Source organism: Leptonotus elevatus, chromosome 1 (genome assembly GCF_054856555.1).
Source record: "Leptonotus elevatus isolate MCC_2025b chromosome 1, RoL_Lele_1.0, whole genome shotgun sequence".
NCBI classification, from domain to species: Eukaryota; Metazoa; Chordata; class Actinopteri; order Syngnathiformes; family Syngnathidae; genus Leptonotus; species Leptonotus elevatus.
This window is the reverse complement of record NC_141239.1, coordinates 34,614,849-34,640,662: the sequence shown is the minus strand read 5'-3', so window position 1 is coordinate 34,640,662 and position 25,814 is coordinate 34,614,849. Positions and strand designations below refer to the sequence as shown.

The window sequence follows — 25,814 nt, the reverse complement described above, 5'->3', positions numbered from 1 at the left end:
TGATTGGCAATCATTTCAAGTGCATATGGTAGCATAGAGGGTGCTAAGATTATTGAAGGAGAAACACAAGTAATTACATTGCGTACATTCAGCACTTGGTAAGACAAAAGTACTTGGTCACCGCCAGAGTCCTGTCATGAGTCCACTCACGTCAGTGTTAGCCTCCAGTGTATGTTTATGTTGTCTTACTACCATTCATTCATAAAAAAAAGTGTCACAAAAAGCCCAAGGTAAAGGTGCACTGTCATTGTCAGGGTATGTGTGAGAGTGACAGTGACAGGCAAGTCTGGCATGACTATTGTTTTCACAAAAACACAGAAAAAAGGGGAAAGTTCTGTCCACAAGTTACTTGGGATTGCAGGAAATATGCTTATCAGTGCTTTTGTAATCAGTGCTTCCAAATCGCCTGTTCAGATTTCTTAGACTCCTTTTTGTCTGTTGTAGTGAAGTGGAACTGCATGTGGCTGCTGTCGCCACCTACTCAAAGTACTTTTACCTCATTCAGCCAACCATGAGCTAAATTGAATGCAATATATAGTAGTGCTGGGCAATTAATTAAAATGTAGTTATTCTTTTTATTTTGACTTCTTATGATCATAAAAATGTTGTTATTGAAGAAAAACAATTTACGTGCTGAATGGCAAGCTGTTTTTTGCAAGTTCCTGTTGTGAAAGTGCCCTGAATGATTTTTTTGTGCAGCTAGTGTGTGATGTTTAGAGTGTAAATTGTTTAATTACTCCCCAGTTGTGGTTTACTGTAAAACTAAATATGCTAAAGTCAGTATAAAACCCCATTGACTTGCTAGTGTGAAATTTGCACCCATTTCTGGGAGTGATGGTAGTTTTAAATAGTACGTTTTGATATCAATTAAACCCAGTCTTAGTTAATAGTCATGACGTTAAAGTAATTGGCCACACTCCTCCAACTGTACCTGTGGGTTCAATATCTTGCTCATGGGTACTTTGATATGGCCACAGCCGACAGGTTGAGACAACCACTCCACCACTTGAGCCACGCCGCTTGGGATGTAAATGCCTGTACGCCCTTCTGGCCTCTGCAGGTGATCACTGCATGCAACACAGCTGGTTTCACTGCTGTTGTATTCTTGACATTTAATACTAAGTCTTGGTTATTATCCAATGCTATTTTCCACAGAGGTTTATTTGTGTATAAACAGATGTAGCATTTGCATAATTCATCTGCAGTTTGTTTTGCAGATGGATCAAAATAATCAGCTCTTACAAGTAAATCTGTCTACCTGCACACAATGGATGGAGACCATTTCAATAATAAAGCTTACTTTCTGTCTTGGAGAAAATCTGTTCAGATTCAGTATGCATTTGTGCAGTTTCATGTAAATAAGCTTAAAGGGACAACGTTAAGTGAATTGCGAATTGGTTGTTGAATTAGTTTATCTTTCTTTGTGGTTATTTTTATTTATTTTTTACTTTAAAGCTGAAGTCAAGTCCAAAAGGTTTTTTGCAATAATATGTTTTATGTGCCACCTTAAGTCTAGACATAGTATTTTGATGAAGATTACATTTACGGAGAAAAAAATAAACGAACTAAGAAAAAAGTATGTTTTTATCCGTCTCAGGGCGTTGCCATTTTGCCAAAATTGACATCACCGCTGGTGAATTTCACTTGACTAAGCCCAGGAAATCGGTGAGCCCTGAGATGGATGCAATTGAGTGTTTCTTTTTGGCTTAATTCATATCCCACAAACAATATCAATCACAATATCATATTTAGACTAGTGGGGACACAGATAAAATACAAACCCTTTTCAAAAAATTGGAATATCATGGAAAAGTTCATTTATTTACATAATTCCATTAAAAAAGTCAAATTTAAATAGATTATAGATTTAGGGCCCACAATTTAAGTGATTTCAAATATTTATTTGTTTATTTTGGGCTTCCAGCTCATCCACCCCACTAAGACAAGTAAAAAAAAAAATTTAATACTGTGAAATCACTTCTCAGGGTTTTGCGTGTGGGGGGGGGATTAAAAATGATATGCCAATTCAGTAGTTGGTTGGGAATCCCTTTGCCTTAATCACTGCCTCAATGCGCCGTGGCATTGCCTGGGGGTCCTGGAAGACCACGTTTGATAATACAGTATTACAAGAGGAAAATGAGGGCCACCAGACCCAAAAACAAAGACCTGACAGCAAGCATCAAGAAAACGTGGGCTTCCAGGATCCCCATGCAGGCAATGCCACGGCACAATACAGTACGGTGATCTCTAAATTACCCTTCATTTCTGAAAAATAAATAAATAAATATATATATATATATATATATATATATATATTTGTGATTATTAATAAAGGTGCAGCCTTCATTTTACCTCAGTCTCAATCATCTGTCTATTTATCAAGTAAATATAGAAACAAACATCACGCGGATTATAGAAGGGATTTTCATATTATAGAAATCATTTTGTTAAATGTAGACCAAGCTTTGTCAGTTTTTTGGAGAATAAAAAGAAAAAAAGGAGAGTATAGGACTTTGGCAGAGTGGGTGCTATCTGTTTTTTGGCATTTTTGTTGTAGCATCCTACCTTCCAGCCTTTTGTCAAAACTGTCAAAACCATGACACTGTAACTGGTCAACACCAGCGAAACAAAACACAGACACAACACCAAATACAAGGTTGTTGGCAATTTGCAGTGGGATTGTGCTGTGCCTGGTATCTATTTGTTTACTTAATATGTTTAGATACGGTGGGTCTGTGCTGAGCCTTGATATAGATTACTATGAGATCGGATTAGTACTTACACAATTAGTCACAATCTTCGTTTCAATATGCTGCTGAAATCCATCCAGTGAATATTCTAAAGCTAATCAGTGAGCAGTTGAGATGGCCGTTTTTGGAAAAGAATATCCTCATTCCACCATTTGAGACTGAGCCAAGATTGTTCTTTTTCGGAGATTTACTGTATATGTGCTTATCTTCACCTGTCTATGAGATGAAAAAAAATCTCATATATTGCTTTGCTGTAGAGAATAAAACACATTTTATACTCCCGAAAGATTAGAAAAAGAAAACTTTTTTTTCTCTGATTATTGCCCCCGCCCTCTAAAAATAGATGTATGTGGCCCTAATACACCGTCGTAGTTAAGAGATGAAAAAAAGAGGGATGAATGAATTATTATCTGTGAATATTGATCTAATTAATCTGTTTTTTAATCTCACCTAAAAATTGAAGAGGAAAAACCTTCGACCAGAGCTATTTTTATTTAAATTAATTAAATGAATGCAGAAATGCTGGCGTATCGTAATCTTTTTGCAGGCGTAAGGCTTGCTGCACCTGTCTGCCAATTTGCCGGACTGCATGCTATGCTGGGCGTTGCAGCGTCCTTGAAGATTCTCGACAGAAAGACACTATGGTGGCACAAAGTCTGTCTAAAGTTACGCCTGCTTGGGCCAGCTGATCACGATTTTGGTGAATTTGATTGGGGTGAAGGTTGTCAACATATTTTATTCATGAATATGACTGCTGTTCACAAAATCCATGGCTTTCGGTTTTGTGCTCACGGTTTTCGGTTTGCAGTTTTAGAAAAATCAATTATGTCTTGGAGTTAAAAATAAAAGTGTATATTATTCAGAGCTAATTACTATTATCATTATTATTGTTATTATTGTTGTTGTCTTACCATTTAAATTATTATTATTATATTTATGCTTGTGGCATATAGTGGCAGGCATAACAAATAACTGCTCTTCAGTTGAATGGCAAAAGGTAAAACCAACCTGTGTGTATCAGTCTGTTGTCATTCATACAACCATGGTTACCTGCTAATATATCAGCTTTGTGTTCAACTATACAAGCCCAGATTTCACACTAAGTACATTTGTGACTAAACTGTGTTAAGATCATTATTTCAGTAGGAAAACGTTTTATTTTTGTTTGCTGGTTTACCGTAAGGTTTTTCTTATGCAAAATAAGTGCCTTGGCTCCACAGGTTGGAAAACACTGGCTCCTGATCTTAGAATTACTCTCAGATCAAATTACAAGTATGCTATTATAAAATGAAATTATTAAATAAGTTATTTGATGGACATAAGACAAAGATGTGTCATAATTCATATCTAATATGAATAGAATAATGTTTATCTCGTTATTATTCCCTGTACATTATGTGTGAATGAGCTCAATTCGTGCTCTAAGTAGCTAGGAAACCTTAGTTATTTCTTTATTCACGTTCTAAAGACCACCACACTGGATTTCAAACAAAACGGACAAGATGTGCTTTAATTGCAGACTTCCACCTTTATTGTGAGGGGATTTACGGTACGGTCAACATTTGCCTTCCAAGTATCGATACTCCAATCGGAAGTGGAAAAGTCTTTCGTAATGCGTATCGAGGATGACGGGGCAGGCGTCGGCTAGCTGCTTGCTATATGCTAGTATCAAAAATCCTTAGGTTAAACTAAGCTCCTATTTGAAACAAAACACCCCAGTCATGAACGTAGCGATTTCCAGCCAGTTGTAATTCTGTGGTCCGTTTTATGTACCAGAAAGCTTGCTTTGGATCAATAAAGACTCGGCAGCGATTCCTTAGGAAGCTAATGCCAGTATTCATCATGAAACCTGAGAAGCTTTACCCGACCTGTTGCAATATGATAGCCTGTCGCGTCGCTAGAAGGATATGATGCTTATCCCATGACGCGCGCCCTAACCATGGACGGCGCCATATTGTTGTAGCTTTGCTGGGAGTCTGGAGGCGCTCCCATCCCAGCATGCTTTGCGGCGCTAAGGATCAAAATAGTGTTTAAAGTACATGTTCTTTGTTAATTATTTCTTTAGTTAGTGGTCTAGTTGTTTTATTAATTATTAGTGATGCTCTCTAGTTCGCTGTTATGTGGTGATTTTCGTTTTGCTGTGACACTGTGATTGTGCATAATATGTGGAATAATGACTTGCCTACATTGTGTGGCGTTGGAAGTGAAAGTAAGTGAGATCTTCTGCATACAGAAAGTAAATTGTGAACTGTTCTACACTGTCTCATGAGCACCACGATGGGTTTGTGCTCATCAGGGGGGACAAACAAAAAGAGGAATGAATGGACCGAACGGAGCGTAGGCGGACCAAACCGAAACTATTAAACTGATCGACTTTGTCGGCTTTTAAAAACCGTTCCAGCCCTAGACTGCTGGCTTTATACCCTGTCACTCGTTGCAGAAAACAATTTGGTCTGTAAAATTACCAACGCCAGGTCTAAAATGCCTCTCCAAACAGCAGAAACTCTTTTAATTGTCTGACAAAATTCATGTTGCACTTATAATGTGCTGCATGTCCTTTTCCCAGACATGGCATAACCTAGCCTTTCTGTCACTTTGGTTAAGCTTAATCAACCCATAAAACTGAATTCTTCTAAGTAACTTAATTCTTGTGACTGTGTCATCTCTGTACTTTTTTGGCAAATTCCTGCCTGGCATTGCCATTCCTTTTGCTAAGTAGTGAGCATGTAAGTGTTTGCATGAATGTTGAATTTGTTCATGAAGGCTTGTGCAAACATATTGTACATTAAAACTCCTGCCTTTAATAACTTGTGTGTCTCGTATTTTATTTATTTATTTAGTCGGATTTGATGTTTGTTTGTTTTTTAAATTCGCTACATTTGAGTCCATCTGCCTGCACTCCACAACAAACCCTGGCATGACATCAAAACCAAAAGTTTTTGGGCCTCGGCAAAAATAAGAAGAAAATAAATTAGTTTACAATTTTTTGAGGGGAATGTATCTCCAGTATACTATACAGTAGTGTATACATTTTTAACATATGGTTACTACAACAGTATACAAATGTATAACCTGGTACCATAGTAATTAAAGTAACAGTGCTCTTCTAAATGAAAGAGAAATGAAAAGCCTAAAGCTATAATTTAATTTTTCTTTGGAACTTTGGGTTAAGTTATAATGTAATCTAAAACATGCTTGGGGATATGGACTGATTTAAAATGAATAGCAAAAGCGATTGCCAATAGACAATTTCTAACAAGCTGCTGATGAGCCATTTAGGGCACTGTGTGTTCGATCGTATTACTTATTACAGGCTGTCATTTGGTGAAAATGGAAACGTGGATTTGCCTATTGCTGCTTGTCAGAGCAGTTATTGAAAATCACCTTCAATTTTCCCCAGATTGCGAAGAGCAAGACACCGTGTTCTGTCAGATGTGGTGCCCACTCACTCTTCCATTTGATAAAATGGACTGAATCAGGCAGTGTATAAGAAAAAAGTATTAAGAGTAGCTTTATCAAAGAAGGACTGCTCTTATTGCTTATCTGATTGTAGGCATAGGCACAATCAAAGGTGTGCTCTCCAAAAATCCCATTATACTGGGTTTAAAATGCTTTAATATTTTTCATATACAGCCTGCTTTATGTGTTCTGTCTGCAATGCCCATGAAATATCTAATATCAGTGAGAGTCACACATCTGTTTTGCAACTAAAGGCACATTATGATTTTGATGATCCATGTCAAATCACAATGCATGCTTTAGAAATTGCCCTCATGGAAGGGTGCTTATTTATTGTTACTGTGACAGATAATCTTTTACGCCAGTTCCAAGCCTGACTTCTATGAAATGAGCTGAGAATCATCTTTATTCTTCATTTTGTCCTAAAGATTACGGTAGGCATGTTTACAATGAGTGTGAAACATCAATAATATATTTCTGACACTATAAATAACTAAATACTGAAATACTGAAAATGATCAAAGCAATATAAATATAAATATATATATATAACATTTCTTCCCACTTCTATGTTAACAAGAGTGTGAATTATTATTTCTTTACACTTTATTATAAATTAAGATATAACATGTGTGATTAATTTGCGATTAATGGTGAGTTAATTATTGAAGTCATGCGATTAACTACGATTAAAATTTAAAACTGACACCTCTAATGGGCGGCACGGTGGATGACTGGTTAGCACGTCGGCCTCCCATTGCAGCGGACGTGAGATTGAGTCCGGGCTTCGGCCTTCCTGGGTGGAGTTTGCATGTTCTCCCCGTGCTTGTGTGGGTTTTCTCCAGGTACTCCGGTTTCCTCCCACATTCCAAAGACATGCATGGCAGGTTAATTGAACACTCCAAATTGTCCATAGGTGTCATTGTGAGTGTGGATGGTTGTTTGTCTCTGTGTGCCCTGCGATTGGCTGGCAACCAGTCCAGGGTGTACCCTGCCTACTGCCTGAAGCCAGCTGGCATGGGCTCCAGCGCCCCCCGCGACCCTTGTGAGGACAAGCGGTTAAGAAAATGGATGGATTATAATCAATGACTGATACATTAAGTAAGAATCGATGAGGACGGGTTACTAATAAGCCCTGGCTTCTACCCATGAGGCCTTCTTTCGGATGTAACCTGTAATGATGTGTAGTAAAGGAAAAAATGAATACAACAAAACTGTCCCAAAATTTTGACTCATGAAATAAGAATGGAAATATCACTTACTCAACCTGCTTTGCCATTCCTTAGCAGTCTCTGACTGCGTTTGGGGAGATGATCTTTGTCCTGAGAAAAAGGATGAAAAAGAAAGCACAACAAGAAATGTGACACCGTTTTGAAGCACAGTGTTTTGTTTTCTTCATCGCAGAAATCATAAGACCCAAGAGATTTTCTCCAAAAAGTTTTGTCCTGAGCCTCCTACTTAAATTTGTTAGTATACTCCAGTGGCAGGATAACCGATTTGCCAACAAAGCAAAATGAAGGAAAAGAAAAGCCCTGCTGCAGGCTCGAGCAGAGCTTCAATCAACACCCTGGGAGCTAGTTGACATGCAGGGTATAGAGGTCCTTGCAAAGTTATTGAACTTTTCTCTTCAACCATTTTCCTTTTTCACCAGCAGCATTTTATATTACACGGCTAACTTCATTCTTTCTTTGCCTGTCCTTTCACTTTTCAAAACACGGGCCTCAGGTTTGAAAGACTCACTGTCCTTAAATTAGGTTTTGCTGGTGTGCATGGCTAACGAAATGCGGCCAATGTGCAGCCACAGCAACATAACTGGGATTCGGTTATATCCGCTACCAAAAGACTGAAATGATGATAAGTTCATTGTTGTGCGCTAGATAAACCTTTACTTGTCAGGGGCCCGTCACAGCAAATATGACATCGGCAGCACCAGCATAAGCTTGTTACAATGGACAAGCCAAGCCACTTCCATTTCCCAGAGTATTAGTCATAATTTACCAGCCTGATTATGGAGGCTGCGGTTAACACACTGCTTAAATTCTTAACACACTGGTTTTATGCACCCGTATAAAAAGTATTTATTACCTCTTTGAAAAGTTTATACACTATAACCAGAAACTTGGTTGTTGGTAAAGTGGGTGACAAATCCTTACCTTTTTAAACTTCTAATGCTGAAGTACTCCCTTAAAACTGCTATTGGTGATGTAGCCTTCTAAAGTAATGATGTCGGTACTTGAAGTAGCCTTCAGCCAAAATATGTTTTATTTTTATTTTTATTTTTATTATGGTCAAGTTTTCCATACTGCCTACGACAACAGGTAGCAGTGTTCAAATTAAAGTTACTGGCATTGTCTAAGATGTATTTTGGATTTTTACAATCCTAATATTATTGTGTTTCTTTATATTGTGAAATAATTGTCACTCAGCTGGAGTATAAAATAATATTCCTGTGGAAGTTGAGTATTTTTCTTATGTAGCCTCAGCGAGCCAGTGGGTAATTCTGCTGAGGTTGTTTATGCCCTGCTGGATGTTGCGCAGTCAACGTGAAAGGGGGTAATATCTGACTGTTGTTGTTGACTTCACTTGTTGTTGTTTTGCCAACGTGTGCCTCCCGGCTTTGTTTGCCTGACTTTCTTTCATCAATTCACTCAGTATGAAAAAAAGATAAAATAAAACTTACTGGTGTTACTGTGCCAGTATATTTACTTAGTGTTATATCCTATCCTATCCATCTATCTATCTATCTATCTATCTATATATCTATCTATCTTATCCCATCCCATCCTATCTTATCCTATCCTATAGTGTGTTACAAACTGTTTAGAAACTGAACTTGGGATAATGTGTGTTGATGATTTACAATTTTCTGTTGCTGATATTATTGGAAATGTCCGAGCCCGTTTTTTTTTTTTTTGTTTGACTCTGTGTACTACCTGAACACATAAATAAATATATTTAAAAAAATGCAGTACATTCATGGACAAAATTAATGATCACTTAAATGATTGTGTAAATATCATTTTTTTAGAGGGTTGGGAGAATATCTCTCAGAAGTTCTCAATTCTTGTTTTGATAGCAGTATGTATTAAATAACATTCCCCATAGGAGTTGTGCTACTGGGAAGGTCAGTGTGTATGTAGCTCAACTTTCCATAGCTGATGTCATGCGGTTGTTTTTCAAACTACAGATGATATTAAGTTCACAATGAGTGCTCGATGCAGTGAAATGGGGTCGATGCCACGGACATCCGACTTCGGCCACTGGTGGCTGCGTTCCAACACTCGCACCTCCACCCCTGCACCCCCCAACCGCGCGCTCCCGCCGATGCGCAGGGCGTTTCAACTCTCTGAAATGCTTCGGACAAATGAGACAGACACACTAGTGCACTACGCACTTAACCAAGGGGCACAAAGGCGGAAGTGCAAGAACTGGGCCCACACGTCACAAACAGGAAACGGAAACAAAGTTGATGTTTGAAAACCAAGAAGTCCCGCCTCCTCCGTGCCATATACCCCGTAGTGCTCCCCATTTAGTCTTCATTAAATCAAGAAACAATTTATAAACAATTGGTTGCACACAAGCTACAAAATTCTCAATGCTTTATTAATCTATCCATCCGTTTTATGGAACTGCTTTTCCTTTTTAATGTTGTGGGATGTTGACTTTTAAGGATGCATTCTATACCCTGCACTGGTTGCTCGTCATTCACAGCGCAGGTAGCCCATTATTACACTGCAGGATATTTGGCAAAGATTTGTGGAAAATATTTCTTTTATTTATTGCTTTTTACAGGTTAAAGGTACAGGGCTCTCTAATACTGGAAACTGTTTTGAAATGTTTTTTTGTGGTCCTTTTTATATACAACAAAATGTTGGCTTTTGAATAGGGGGGTGTTGACCTTTTATATCTGCTGTAAGGGTGGAGTTAACATTCCTGTGCTAGAGTAGGCTCGCAGTCTGCCAGTTGAATAGATCAGAATTAGGCTTTCATGAAGGCTACACACCAGCTCACCTAACACTTGATTCTGACATGTAATTTTCCACTCCAAACTATGAAGCACAAAATGAAGCATAAGCATTTCACATACCGGAAAGGGCCAATTACTGATCACTTGATTAATTCTTGAGGGTATACAATTTCAAACTAAGAATGAGTGCTTGTAGGCATAAAATAATTTCAAAGAGTTCTCCACTACACTACATGCATCGTCTCTGTGATGTTCATGATATTGATATGTCATACATTTTAAGTCATACATTTTCAAATAATCATTTATGATGATCGACCTCTACAAATAGGAAATGCTTGGAAAGAATGTTGAATGTTAGGTGTGACAATATAGCTCAATCATTTTGTATATTTCATTTTTTTTCTGGCGAGAAATTGCTTTTCATATCTATATATATATATATATATATATACACACACACACCGAAACGGCAAAAACAATTATGCCAAGATTTTATTATCATTGCATCTATTATAATTAATTAAAATTATAATATTATTATAAAATAGTTGGGCCTATTTAGCATGGGCATTTTAACAAAGCACAATTAATAATAAATTGAAATGCGTCCACACCACATACATCAGAGACATGTTGGCGAATGGTACCTTAAACATCAAACACGGGGTGAGCAACTGTGCATTTTCTGGCGGTGCAATTGCACTTTAGAGTCAATGTACAGTACTTCGCACCGGCGGGCACGGGTGCGTGTGTTGCAGTGCAGATGACGCATTTGTAGGCTATACACTCACATATTCACCAACGTTTAAAAATAAATACATTTCTTCGCACCAGCCAATCGGCTTTGGGAACGGAATGCAAAATCACACACGGCGTTCTGTACAGATCTGTAGTCACCCGGAGATAGTGTTTACTTGTTTGAAAGCAATAGTGCTAACATTAGCTAAAGTATTTAGCATGGCTACCAGAATGCAAGTGAAAAAGTGGAAGCGCTCGAGGGGCTCTCATCAAAGAAAAAAAAGGAAGGCGCTGCAGGAGAAAGAGTGGCTCACCTGTAGTGCAGTACTTGGCAGCGCTCTCTTTTTTGACATCGTTTACCAAGCGACCCTCTCCTTCTCCGGTGTGCACAATGAACCTGCCGGTACTCACAAACGGCAGCGACCAGCAAGGCAGACACTTTGGTGTTTAATTCAGACAGACACTTGCTTGCAGCGTTTTATTTTATTATTATTTTTGCTTGCGTCACCACAATATCCTCTTTTGGCCATATTTTTTAAACTTGAATTTAATTTCGGCCGAATGCCGAAAATGCCAATTTTTTCCTTTTTCGGGTGAATATATATATATTATATACAAGGTGGTGGATATTTGATATTCAGAAGAGGTGGTAGACAACACGCTTGTTTACTATGGTTATGGGATGATGCAGGTTTCAAACCCAATCTGTTTGTAATCTGTTCAGAAACATTGTTGGAGTGAGGGGCCTTGAGAAAAAAAAGGGAGTCTTTTTAACATCTCCTCCAGATCAGGTCTACATCCAAGAACATGGTTATGAAAATGAACCGTGCATGTCATCAAGGTAATATGCTATTTTGGGGTGGTCGATATGGGCAAAGAAGAAAAAAAAACTTGATATTTTTCAAAAAACGCTAATGATTATTTGATGGTAATCTACAAAAAAAAATTGTAAATATGCAGTTGCTTCACAGAACAATTATGGATAGACAGCATTTTTGAACGTCACTTGTTTATTTTTTTATTAAATTGCTTCATATCTCTTCTGCAAAATATTGCTCAACGATATTCTACAGAGGTATTTAACAATGAACAACGTCAAATTGTCTCCAAGCTGTATAGGGTGTTTTCACTGATTCTTGTGAATGTTTCTGTCACTAAGTGTTAACTATTACTATTGAGCTGCAGTAAGTTTGGTCTGCCATTGCCATCTATATACTGCAGCTGTTGCCACACCTACTGTTTTATCGTAGTAGAAGTTTATACTAAGTATAAGGAGATTAACCATTTTCATTGCATCCATTCTAGATGTTTTCTTAATTACATTAGGAAGAACAAAAATACATTTACACATTCAGAATGTATGGATATACCATTGAGACATGGGATTTACAATATGATGGGAAGTTGGAGTAGTTTCTGGGTGAGTACTTCGCTTCTCGGCTCGCATGTTAAATTGCCTTTTTGGAACGTCAGTCAGCAGGGTCACCTTGATGCTTTTCTCTTAACTGCTAAGCTGTTTCCTCCCTTAAATGGACTTCAAGGCCATTTGTCGTTTTGCCTGATGAAAGATTGACAGGCAAAGTGGCACAGTAAGTGCCTAGAAATAATTCCAACTCAAGTGGATTGTTTTTTCCCCCCTTTTAAATAGTTAAATATATATAACTCAGTAAATGCATTCATTTACTGCAATTATATTTTACAAAGGAGCTCAACTAATATATAACCTTGCTATATTTGCACGCATGTTTGTGACACATTACAATCCTTGTTACATCTGTTAGACAGGAATATATGCATGATGTACGAACACATTATGAAAGATGCTGGGATAAAAGTGGAACAGGGATTAGCATCTTTCCCACCCTCAATGTACATTTTTTCTCTGCTCACAAAGATTAAATAATTTTCCATATGCGTGGTTACACAGAAGAACAAATGGGCAAATCAATGGGACACAACAGAAATAGTAATTGCTATTCATTGCAGAATAGCAAAAGGCTTTGGTGTTTGCTTGGTTCATTGCATCAAGCGTGCTGCCTTTTTGCGAGAGCTGACGTGCATGTTGAACTAAGTCAATATCAAGATGAGACCGTGTTATAGAAGAGCAGCAGCACTCTTTGAATGGTTGCTTTGTTAATCGCGTTCTACATGGGAGCAATGCCCGGATGTCTGGGACTCATTGCTGCAGAGGTTTATAGTTCATGCAAGATAAAAAAAAAAAAGGAAAAAAAAGAAACAACATATTTAAGACTTTACATCAAATGTTCTTTTTTTCTGCGCCGTGGCAAGCGTATTACATTAGGTAATTGAATTACCGGTACTCGTCACTCTTTTGGTTTGGTGTTGAAGTGAAACATTTCAACTTTCAGAAGAGTGTTCATGATTGCAACACGTTTTCTGAATTATTTTTGTTTTCCAAAATAAGTTTATACACACTACAACACAAAGTAGTATGATATTACATTTCATATCAGGATTGACTGGGACTCATTTTCAGCCCTTGAGTTTCAGGACTCAGACTGGCCCTCTTTAGTTTACACTTTACAGACGGTCTTTCTCATTCCGTGTTTTTTTTGGTGAGGCTTTGCATCATGACGCAAAAGGGGGAGGCACTCAATGACTGGAATTGGCGATTGACAGAAGTGCCCACTTCTGGTTATTGTTTCTATCGGTGTATTAAAGTTTTGCTATTAAATTATTGTGACTTGGTGAAAACCTTAGTAACAAAGGTAGGCAGTCAGTGCTTTCTAATGGCCTATGTCTTAAGAATTGATATTACAGTTGTATGACAATTAGACAGTCGGAATAGAATGTTAGGGCTCCTCTTTATTTACCGATTTCAAAACGGATCAGTGGGCTGGAAATACTTAATGGGCGGGCTTCAGTAACGGCCCAAACAGTGTTCAATTGCAGTTCGGACCAGCTGGAATCTTCCAGAATGCTGAACATATTAATTACACATACAGTCCACTACAAAAGTGCAACCAATTCCTTTATTTTTATTAGTGACTGAAATCCTTTATATTTGACATCAACAGATAAATATGAAATAAGATCAACAGCTTTATTGTGAATAAATAATAATACATTAATAATTTATATTTGCTCATTATTCTTGGAAACCTATAGGGTAATAAAGTATATGAAATTAAATTAAAAGATGTGATTCAGTTACTATAACATTGAAATGTTTATAATATTTATATTTCAAAGGCTTAAAGCATTAACGACGGTATAGTCCACAAGTTGGCCGCGTTCCAACACTCGCACCCCCACCCCTGCGCCCCCCCCAACCGCTCATCGGCGGGAAGGCGTCACACTCGCAGCCTCGCACCCGTCAACGGGAACGCGCAACCAATAGGCGGAAGCGCAAGTACTGGGACGCGGCCCACACGTCACAAACCGGAAACGGAAACAAAGCTGATGTTTGAAAACCAGGAAGTTGATGGGTGAAAACCCCGAAGTCGGAAGTCCCGCCTCCTCCGTGGCATATAGCCCATTGGAATCATGGAACCTTTTATCAAAATAGGACACAACATTACTCTTTTTTTTTTTTTTCATTTTGAAAATCATAATCTCCTTAAAAATTCTGAGGTAGTGTATTCTGATAAAAATGTATTCTTTAACTGATGAACCATTTGATGCACAATTTTAAAACATTGTATTTGCCCATAGTGGGTCTGACTAAAAAATCTGAAGTGATGATCTGAAAGTCAAATAAAACTGTTAATTAACTCAATGTCATGCAGTCATTGCAATGAATGTATTCAATTATGGCAAAAAAGGGATATTTGAGAAATAAAATAAATGAATACGTACAGGAAAGAATAGTGTGTGAAGAAGTGAACTCAAAGTCAACTAAAATGTTAATTAAAACAACAACATATAATTATCATTACATGTATTATCACGAGCAGCACCTTTAGCTTATGAGTGACTTATCAAAAAGTTTTGCTCCTTACAATAAACAATTGTTTGTGAGCAAAATGAACATTCAAATCTACATCAAATGCGTAAATTATCTAGTATCTCAACCAAAAGTACAAAGGAAAATATTGCATGAATAAATACCACAAAAACAACAACAAGACAATATGATCAACCTCAAAACAATCCTTAGTAGTTTCAGTACTACTCAACTTTTTCCTTCACTGCAAATAATTTACACTTTGTACACAATGGCTATGGCACAAATTGATGCAGTTTTTAAAATGCAACCTGCTTGAACCTGCTTTGAATCTGCTCACATTCAAGCCATGCCTTCTCCAACTGCTTTCACTGTTTTGTTGTTGGGATTCATGTGCGTAATCGCATTTACAGAAACTCTGCAGGATGTAGACTTTACTCGAGTGGAATTTCTAATCACAGTCAGTGGGGTCAGTCTCGTTGAATCTCATCAAACAGAATCCTCCGTGCATTGCACAGCAGCTGCTTTCACAATCTCTTGTGACCTAAGCTCACCTTGAAGCGGACCACCCCCCTTCCCTTTGTGATCAGTATAATCGCCCTCCATTCAATTTTGAAAATACTTCCTACAACCGTTAATTATTTTTTGTAGTGATGCATTGGTGGTAAAAGCTTTTGTTTGATTTATTGTTATACTTGATCAACTGTGACCCTTATGCTGAATTCACACCAAAACCAGGGGGGGAGGCGTTTTGACGGCGCGTTTGGATTGTAGTCAATGTACTTCGCGCGGACTGGAGCAAAAGTGCGTGAGGCGGTGCGGAGGGCGTGTTCGGAGCGCTGTGAAATCCGCACATTCGTGACGAAAATCCGCACACTCGCATGTTCGCCAAAGTTGACAAATTTGAACTTTTTCAGCATTTCGCCTCGTGGTAGCCAAACGTCACACACAGTGTCCTGTCTGTTGTCACCTCGAGCACAACAACACGGCCAACCGGGACCGAATGGTGAGCAAGGAAGTAGCATACAAGTGCTGGTAAGTTTATTTGCTTGCGGTTGAACAACTGCTTGCCGCCGGATTGCCACTAAAAAAGCGGAAGGGCTATCACGTACCTCAAAAACCTCTCGCTGCTGGAGAAAATAGTGCCCAGGAAAGAAGTGGAAGTAGTCGGCGGTGCTCTTTTTGTTGACTCGTAAAGTGCGATACAGATGTTCACCAAAGGACACGCCTCCTCCTCTCCGGTGTGCGCGAATGCATAAATGAGCGGCAATTGTTCCAGATCGTCTTTTCGGTTTTGGTGTGAATTCAGCATTAGGCTGACTGTGCGATTCTTGTTGGAACAGAAAACTTTGACAAACACCATTGCATTAGCGCACAATTGTACTAATTTGCATTGACTTTAATGACTCATTGTCTTCTGTCTCAATTAACATATGAAATTGTCCAAGTTCCTTGAGTGTCCATTATTATTATTATTTTATTATCTTTTGTCTTCCATCAGAATTGTTACAAAAGTAAGAGAGCTACTATTGTTCATTTCTTTTTATATTTTTGCAAACCAAGACATTGCAATATTATCCCCCTCCCAGAGGGCGTAGCGTTTGGGAGGTCCAAGATAACATGTTGAATTACAGGGCCTGCCTTCCCTGTTGAAGTTCATATCAAAGATTTTAAATAATAATAGTGATAATGAATCAGATTTATATGGCACTCTCTTTTGCTAACGAGGTTGCATTTAGAGCTTTGAGTGGTAGAGTCAACCTCTTCCACTCCAAATTCCTTCAGTCATGCCTTGATTGACCTTGCCTTGTATTTCCACATAGCAGGAATATATTTCACAGTCTCTTAAAGATCCAGGGCGAAGTATATGGTTTAGCCCAACCCTTTGCTTCCGGGAAAGCCTCAAAGTGGCTGCATAGTCAGACTTTATACTCCCGATACATTTTAAATTAATTTACAATATGAAATTAGAGTTGTGTTTAAATGTGAAAGATTTAGGGCCCTATTTTACTACCCAGCACAAGACTAGTGCAAATTGCAGTCTAATTGTGCGCATCGGTGGTGTTACCTTTTTGGGGTGGTATTTTGAATGACTAGCGCAAATAGAATGTTTTTCTCTGCTGTGCGTCATTATGAGATGGAATGCAGCTGACTCCCGGATAATCGAAGCAGCTCCTCTCATTTACGTTAAAATCAGGGTGGTGGTTTTGCACACAATTCCTGATATTGCGATCAGGAATGTCCGTGCATGATGTTGCGCGTAAAGTGTGTTTACACTGGTAAACTGCAAGATCTCCACTTGATGATGTAGTTAGGCATGCATGTGAAGTGGACAGTTGCTCCGATAATGACTAAACACGGCAAAGCTTCAAAAAACAGCTGAGAAGTGATTGGTCATTATATGAGCTTTGAGCAACTGTGATGTCATTTTCAGTCCACAGCCAGAGGCGAAATACAAAATGGTCACCCCTTGAAATGGATAAAAACAAGTAGGTTTTGTTGCTGATCTCATATTCCACAAAAACAATGTTAATAAGAATACCGTGTGTAGACTAGTGGGGATGCATAGAACATATTATTGCAAAGAAGATTTTTGGGTTGACTTCCCCTTTAACAAAACAGGCTTTTGTGTTCTGTAATGTAAAAAGTTAAGGGCCGAAAGAGGCCCAATGAAGTGGTGAGAAGTGTAGAGAAATACGCAGAAAAGTTATTTTTCTCTCAACACCCCCTTGGTAAGACTTGTTCTCGGTCTCTTATGTCACACACAAAAGACCAAGATAAGGCAAAAGCCATTATTCTTTGATGTTCAGTGAGCTGAGGTATGCTGTGGTCGAGCAAGAAATAATGACGTCTCACATTATGCCGTGGCGCCGGCAATCTTATTGGAATTTCTTTCATAAAATTCCAAAGAAAAGAAAAACACTGACCCACAATCAAGGAAAACAAGGATTGTGTCCAATTTGAGGTTCCACTTGACCAAATCTGCAGTTTTGTCTGATTTTGAGTTACCCAAAAATCACTTTGACTTTGATGACGATATCCGGGTCAAAAGCCAGGTCCACCACATCCATTCCTGTCACAATGATATATATACATATATTTTTAGCAAAGGTCATACATCCTCCGTATATAGTACATGCAGTGCATTTATTCTTTTTATGGGACACATTGTGAGTTTTGTTTTACTGCGTTTGAAAAATCAAATACTTAACAGTTGTTGTAGCAGTGGAATGCTGATTACAGATAAACATGACGCTCAATCATGCCACATTGCTCTCTTGCTGTCACGGGTTCATTTCAGAAAGGGGAAAAAATGATGGCACAGTCAAAAAACTTCAGTGAGGTGTTTTTATTTACACCAACACAGCATCAAAAATGTGAAAAAAATATTTACAGTGCAAGTCCAGTGCAAAAACAATCCCAACAATAAAAGTTCCTTTGGTCTTTTCTGCAACTTACTGTGGTATCCAGTCTCTCACCATAACACTTGGTTGAGCACTCCCCTACAAATGATTTTTGGATCCCTTTAAATACCCCCAGCCCTTCCTTCCGGTCAAACCATTTAGCCAATCATGGGGTATAATACCAAAAAGTAACCAAAAATAACTAAAGCATGTAAATAAATAATATTTGCAACATATATTAACCATAACAAAAATCCTCCATTCACAATCCGTAACTTAATCTCTCAAAAAAAGAACACACTCATTAAATAATAAACCAAACTACTTTTGTGGTATAGTCCATAGTCATGTGACACTTCGAGCGCGGCAAATAGCGCTATTTAAGTGGGAATCAGGAAGTGCTTCGGTTTGGTCCAGTGTTTATTGTCCAACAACCCCGCAGAATGCAGGTGAGCGTTTGCGGTGCGTGGCATGCGTCGTGCGTCGGTGTCGAGGGTGCACCAACAACGGGGGAAAGGAATGAGTCCAGGCGGCAGGTGAGCAGTTTGTGAAAGTGTCGAACTCCGGGGGGGAATTTATGTGAAAACAGTTTAGACAGAGCTCTTCTCCGTGGAAACGAAGAGCGAACAGCGCGCGCCTACATGGGCTGCTCCTCTCAGTTAGACGGCAGTGAGCTCCAGTCGGGGAGTGGCGGAAAGTCACAGGCGCTCCGTCACATGCTCCGACAGGGAAATAGCCCCCAGTTTAAGAAGAGACTACAACTCGGAAATAAGTTGTGAGTCCGTGTTGTTCTTTTCTCACAAAAGTTGTGCCGCACCCACATGCTAAGAGATTAACATGATGCCTAAGAGAAGAGCACTGCTGTGTATCTTAATAAGCTTCCAGTATGGCTGCAATTATAATGGAACTTCCATGTAACCCCCCCCCCCCCCCACACACACACACACACTTTTTGTTGTTGTCCTAAACCTAAAGCAATTACCGATCAGAACACCTCAAGTAAAAAAAACCCCAAAAAAACAGTATTCTTTTTGTATTTTTTTGCCATAAATGTTTTTATTCTTTTCTTTTTTTTCCAGAAAATACAAATACAAAGCTGGATACCATCCAATTTTTACACAATAAACAAAAACAAAAGTACCCATAACACTAACTAGTGCGCTATGTATTCCTATACAATTTAAATAACCATAAATCAGATCTACTTACATCATTATTTCTTTATGAATGATATAAAAGGCTTCCAGATCGAGATTCCAGATTCTAATGTGTTCTTTTTGCCCTTGAACTTTTGTGTGTCTTCTATGTTATTTTATTATGCTACTACACCATACAGTAGTATATTTGAGCTTCCATTCCGCTCGGGTAAATGAGTCAAGTATATATTTTTTATGTTCCAGAATATAAGCAAAATAAAATATAATTTGACATATCAACCCAGAATTAATATTGTGCTTCAGCATTTTTTTTTGGGGGGGGGGTGTACAACAGTAGAACTACATGGGAAACACACGTAGATCGATATTATAATTCTGCAGAAGGATATAATTTAAATAACTTTACTACACATACTAAACATTTTCACATGATTTTTTTGATCATGCTGTTCTTTGTGGACTGTTGTGCTGTAATCCTTACATCGGTGGTGGTCTGTGCAGTAAAATTCAATTTTGCCTCTGCAAACAGGATGGAAATGGGAAAAAAAAGAAAGTATTATTATATTGTGACTGAGGACTGGCGTGACATCAATTTGACAACAGGCCTGTGTGATTTAATCAACAAAAACTGATAACCTTATCATGTGAGTCTCCATTGAGGTACGGATTGTAAAAAAATATATATATATATATATATATATATATATATATATATATTTTTTTTAAATTACATAGGAATAATTTAGATGGCTTTATAACCAGATCCTTCTCTCTCATTCCTTTGTCAGTCACGTTCTAGTTTACTAATTCAGGAACAGCTCTGAAGTCAATTTAGCTTATCGCCATGCCCTCTGGTGACCGAGGGCCACGTCAGTTGTTATCTTTGTCTAAAAGGAACCGAGTTTACAGAGAATACACTTGAGGCATGCCAATCCTTGATACCAAGCTAAAAACACAAGCAGCATTTTGGTAGCTGGCCTTTTCCAAACAACATTTGTACACACTGTGTACTTGTGTTTGACCTTATGAACTTTTACTTCTCATAAGAGCGGTTTCAAATATTTATAAACTTGCTGTGTCCTATTTAATGTATACCTGAATTGCCTAACATACTGTATATCAATGACACCAACGTGATGCTATACATCATACCATAGGCATAACTTTCGGGGGGGGGTCACACGTCCTCAGCACTTTTTCAGAGAGCATTTATGGTCCTGTGTACAATGTCAAAATCAATTATATAGATTTCCCCACTTGCAACTGTATGCTAAGGTCATTTTTACACTTGCCCTCGAATGCCAGCCAATCACAAACCTAATTTCATGTTGGCCCTGGTATCGGTTCTCGCCAATCCCTAATTTATTATGTATATATTGGCAATAAAGAAATTGTCAATGGTACCTTCTACAGTTTTATGACTGCAATTGCAAAAATGACATAACATACAGTATGTTTGTTACGGCTGGTAACAATAGCAATATACAGTAGTAGTCAGATAAAGTTTAAAAAAAAAGTATACTGACTGTCTGTGTTCACATCGTCAATGTTTCTCTATCTTTATTAACAAAAGTGTTGGTGGTTTTCCCTTTAAATTACTCGAGTCAAAGTACTTGTGCAACAGAATGCAAATACTTTGCTGACTGTCTTCAACGGCCAAAACGTCAACTGTTGTCAGCATAGCATCGGCAAAAGGTTGAATGATATTTATCATTCTGGACATTGTCATTGAATTCAAATGCAATCTAATAGAGTGTGTGTCGTGTATTAATAATAATTAAAATAATTTATAGAGTAAAAAAAAGAGATCAAACTATTTTTAAATGAATATTACAGAAGATCAGGCTAGCTCCTGGGTTCCCTCTTTTGTTTATTATTATTTTTATTTATTTATTTATATATTATTATTTTTTACATCAAAGCAAAAAAAAAAACAAGGGAACAAAAAGAGACCAGGAGCATGGCACATTTATTCACTTAACAGTCCTTCACAAATTACACAAGTACAAGAATGAAATCAGTCTTAAAGATCCCAGGGTGTGTGGGGAGGTTGACTATATATATCTGCTTCAGCTGCAGATAAACAATCTTCCCAAGAAGCCCTCTCTAATAAGATAAATTATTTAATTACATAAATTACACTTTACTCTGATATTACTGCTGGGAACACACAACCTTTTCCCAGGCGTAAAAATCTTAGCACATTTACTCAGCTGCCCTATTTGAATATTTTCATTGCAAAAAAATAAAATAAAACAAAAACTTGCCACGTCACCTTAAACATCACTGCCCTATTTATATTTTTCAGTACCTTCTGAGAATCATCTTATTCTGTCAGTTATGATTGAATAAACAAACAAGACTAAAAGTTGCTCTTGATTGAGTTGGAGAAAACAAAATATAGAATAAGATTGCCAAACAGGCCTATACGTATTAATGTAGCATATCCTTAAGAAAACATCTGATATCCATAAGAATAATGTCACTTCTAGGAGTCGATCACACTAAGTGCCCTGCCAATCAATTAGTGAATGGGAAATGTGATGACATTCTCTTGAGATTTTTTTTTTCCGGCTTCATAAGGCAATATGGAGGCTTCAAAGAAAATGACACAATTCTAATAGCAGACCCAATTTGCATTCAGATAATGTGCTCTTACAACACAAAAGTGATCCGATTACATTGATCTATTTTAATGTTGTAAGGGAGACAATCTATCTTTTCTTTCTTTCCCTTACTACCCTAAATTTTCAAGCTCTACTCTTGTTTTAAAATGTTCCTTTCTATTGTCTTGTCTTGCTTGCTTTGTTCTACTGCCTTACACCCGGTTGCACACTGTATCACTCACTGCTATAAATTGGGCATCTCATCAGTTCATATGGTAAATTTAGCTCAGCTGGTAATGAAAATTGCCTTGTTGCATGGTGGTACGAAATGTGAATGACTTCAACTGAGACTATTCAATTCAGTTCTGACCTTTGCACTATGCAACCATAAACACTCTTATGTAAATCTTGTCTATCTGTCTGTCACTCACTCACTCACTCACTCACTCACTCACTCACTCACTCACTCACTCACTCACTCACTCACTCACGTTGGTCTTTTGATGATCCCCAAAAGCCAAAAAGAAATCCGCCCGTCCAAGAGCGTTTTCGATTCAGACTCAAGTTCTCTGGAATATGCCTTACCCTTGGAAATCGCTATTTCTGTGGAAACATTTAAATCTTGCCTTAAGACTTATTTTTATGCTCTTGCATTTAGTTGAATTTTATTGGCCTGTTGTCTGCCGCTTCTCTCTTTTACTCCCTTTTCCCCGGCTCGGAGAGGGAGTTTAGGTGTCAATGAACAAATTGGATGCTGCTGTACGGATTCTGCACTAATTGACCATTACAAGATCCGAGACAGGCCACCACCTTGGAGTTGTTGCCATGGAGATTTGTGCACCGACCAACCGGGCCTGGCTTGGATGAGAACCCACTTGCCTGACGGAGTCTGTTTTGCAGAGCTTCAACTTATTAGATGGATTCTCGCTCTATTCTAGTTAACTTTGTTTAGCACCACATAGCCTACGGTGTAAATTGTTGCCCACTCGGCTTTCATTGCAGCCTGATCATCCTGGAAGGGGGATTTCCACATTTGCGGTCCCTTCTCAAGGTTTCTTATTTTTCCCCAGTTTTTTTTTTCATTCATTTATTTTTTGGGTGCTCTCTTGTGGTTAAGTTCAGGGGACGTCATTAATATTTGTCAACTGTGGGCGTGTGAAGCCCTTTGAGACTCTTTTGTGATTAAGGGCTATATAAATAAACTTGACTTGACTTCCATTTTTTTTTTAAGGTGACCATCCTTGCATTTGAAATCATCCTTTTTTTAAACAATGTTCCGGCATTTTTGCATTGCCCAATACCAACAATCGTGTTGTCACTTTTTGTAATATTCATGGTCCTGTGGATGTATGTACACAGTAACTGAATATAGTACCTTCCTGTAACTGGTTTCACTGTTTATTTTTCTTGTCCTTACACTGAATTTTGAGGCAATGTCTGTCATCTAGCCGTTTTAAACTGAAAATCTACATCACAATATGCATTGTGGCATATTAAGCACGTGTTTTTTTTTTATTGTGTTGGATGGTGGTAAAATAATTTTTTTGTAATTATTTCGTTTTTTGTAATTTTCTTTTAGCAGTGAACTTGAAAAATGCTCCTAGCTGGCAAAGTGTCAGTGAAACTTACACATTTATTTCACTTGTGGCTGTGAACTCAGTGACCTATTAACAAGCTGTCTACGTAACGTTGGCATGGAGACAAGTCCCCGTAGACATGCGCTGACCTTGCTAAAACATAATGGGGGGAAAAAAATCCTCTTGGGTTTATCGACTCCGCACTGTACTGTACAAAATGAACTGTGCCCTACGGCCATACTGATACTCTGAGAATGCCCTATCTCTGCTGATATCGGAAATGGCTGTAACGGTTCAGGGGCCACAAGTCAGCAACCGGTGGGTTGGATGACGTCCGGGGGCCGCCGAGTGAGCGGCGCACTGGTTTAGATCAATATAAGCAATAAAGTTTCTTGCTGTACCTTTGCTACAAGTTGATTAACCTTCGAAAGCTAGTACTAGATTTGAATACTGTACTCACGCTTTGACTGAGCCGATTCAATGCAGGGGTGTGTGGCCTACACTGCATAAACATAATCAGAATAGTTTCTAGATGACTTTAAAATCTTTATGGGAACCTAATGTTCGGTCCTCATACTGCAAGAGGTCCCCATGAGAGACGGTGGAAATGATGAATAAAAACTAGTGCTGTCAAAGTTAAAGCGTTAACTGATGAATTAATCCCTCCCAAATTATCGCATTAATCATGAATTAAAGCTGATTAATTGCACTATTAATTTTGACCATAGATTATCCTTTAGCGTGACAGTGGATGGCTATATTTAAGGTAGCACAGGTTTGAGCAATAAACATAATTACATACATGCATGCAAAGTAAAGCATTTAATAAATGTTTGCGTATGACATTTAGAATATTTGTTCATGTCAAAATATTGGGGTTCTTTTTTCCCCATTTAAATTATGCAAGTAAATTAACTGATTAGAAAAAGAGGTGTGGCAGTAGATCACTTTTTTTTTTTTAAGACGTCCTCATAACATTAAATGTCAAAATAATTAACACATAACCGGTGCTCTTCAAATTTGGCGGGAAAATAATGTTGATTAACTCTTTGACCGGCAAAAACGTTTAATAACGTTTAGTAAAATCCAAATGAGCGCCGCCAAAGACGTTAAAAGATGTTCACTATGTTTTTTGTTTTTGTTTTTTAAATGGGTAGAGGAAAGCCTTGGCAAGCTGTGCTGAAAGTATCAAGCAGGTCGAGTTAGTATAATGACTATTTTTGGGCACTAGATGGCAGCGATGACTCTCTTTGGACAAGATCGGGTAGGCGTCAGTAGAAGACGTGAGGCGGAGCTAGAGTGTTGAGGGGAGAATGGCTGAGGAGGCGAAAATGGCGACCGGTTGCAAGCAGCTCACGCTTGAGCATTTTTTTCAAAGACGAAAAGCATCGACCAATGCTAAAGAGCACATTGATGATGATGATGGTGACTCCGAGGTTGACGCCGAAGTTGGAAGCGTTGACGCGGCGGCTTCGATCGCGTCGTAAAGCCTCACCGGCTAGCGATGCTAACGGCGGAAAACGAGCACTTCTGCACAGGCGGACGTTCAATCGGACGATGAAGAGTACCCCGAGTCCAATGCATATTCATCGGAGGAGTGGGTACAGTCTGATCACGGAGAAGACACTGGTTCTGGACTACGATGCCACCATAAATGGAGTGGATAAGATGGTGTAGACTTGATGACAACATGGCCAAACACACACTGCAGTATATACCTGCTACTCCCCGGGAAAAAAAGGCCGGCAAGAAAGTGCACGCGAAGGGGCAATCGCAGTGAAACTAAATCCTGCTGCGTCCCCTTGCACGCAGGGGAGTTTTACACAATATACCTCACAAAAAGAAAAACTGTGTAGTTGAAACATCCACACAATTGTAAATAGTACCACAGTTGCACACATTTGTAAATAGTTTGCCAAATTGTTTTGTCAAATTGTTACACTGTTGAATGTAAATAAACTTATCTTGCTATCAAAAAACACTTTTTCATTGTTGGTGGTAGTGTTTTACAGAAGTAAAGCACTGTTTAGGTGTTTGTGGCATCATTCATGGAAAAAAAAAGGTGTCAAATTCACTAGAGTGCATGAAATAATATCGTTTCACTAAAAGCTTGATTTCTCCGTATTTTGGTCCAAAGCAGAGCATTTGGATGAAACTAACCTATTTTCTAATGTTGATTACTGAAAAACGGAATAAGGTAGAAACAAACTTTTTTTTTTCTGATGAAAGATGAGAGTTCAATCTTT

At 38.3% G+C, this 25,814-nt stretch overlaps 1 protein-coding gene and 1 long non-coding RNA gene across 9 annotated transcripts in view; one reads left to right on the top strand and one right to left on the bottom strand.

Moving 5' to 3' along the window:
* Window positions 1-25,814, top strand: part of astn1 (astrotactin 1) — a 309,454-nt gene that overhangs the window by 26,791 nt on the left and 256,849 nt on the right. Inside the window, exon 1 of one of the 8 annotated variants that reach the window (XM_086094610.1) lies at window positions 18,653-18,764. The exons of the other annotated variants lie outside the window; for them this stretch is intronic. The gene's annotated coding sequence lies outside the window, so the exon portion shown is untranslated. Of the gene's footprint in view, window positions 1-18,652; window positions 18,765-25,814 lie in introns of those variants that run through there. 8 annotated transcript variants of the gene reach the window in all.
* Window positions 17,778-18,321, bottom strand: LOC147181824 (uncharacterized). The gene is made up of 3 exons (XR_015097067.1): window positions 18,284-18,321; window positions 18,037-18,105; window positions 17,778-17,897 (listed from the first exon to the last, which is right to left on the bottom strand). It is a non-coding gene; the product is annotated as an uncharacterized LOC147181824 (long non-coding RNA).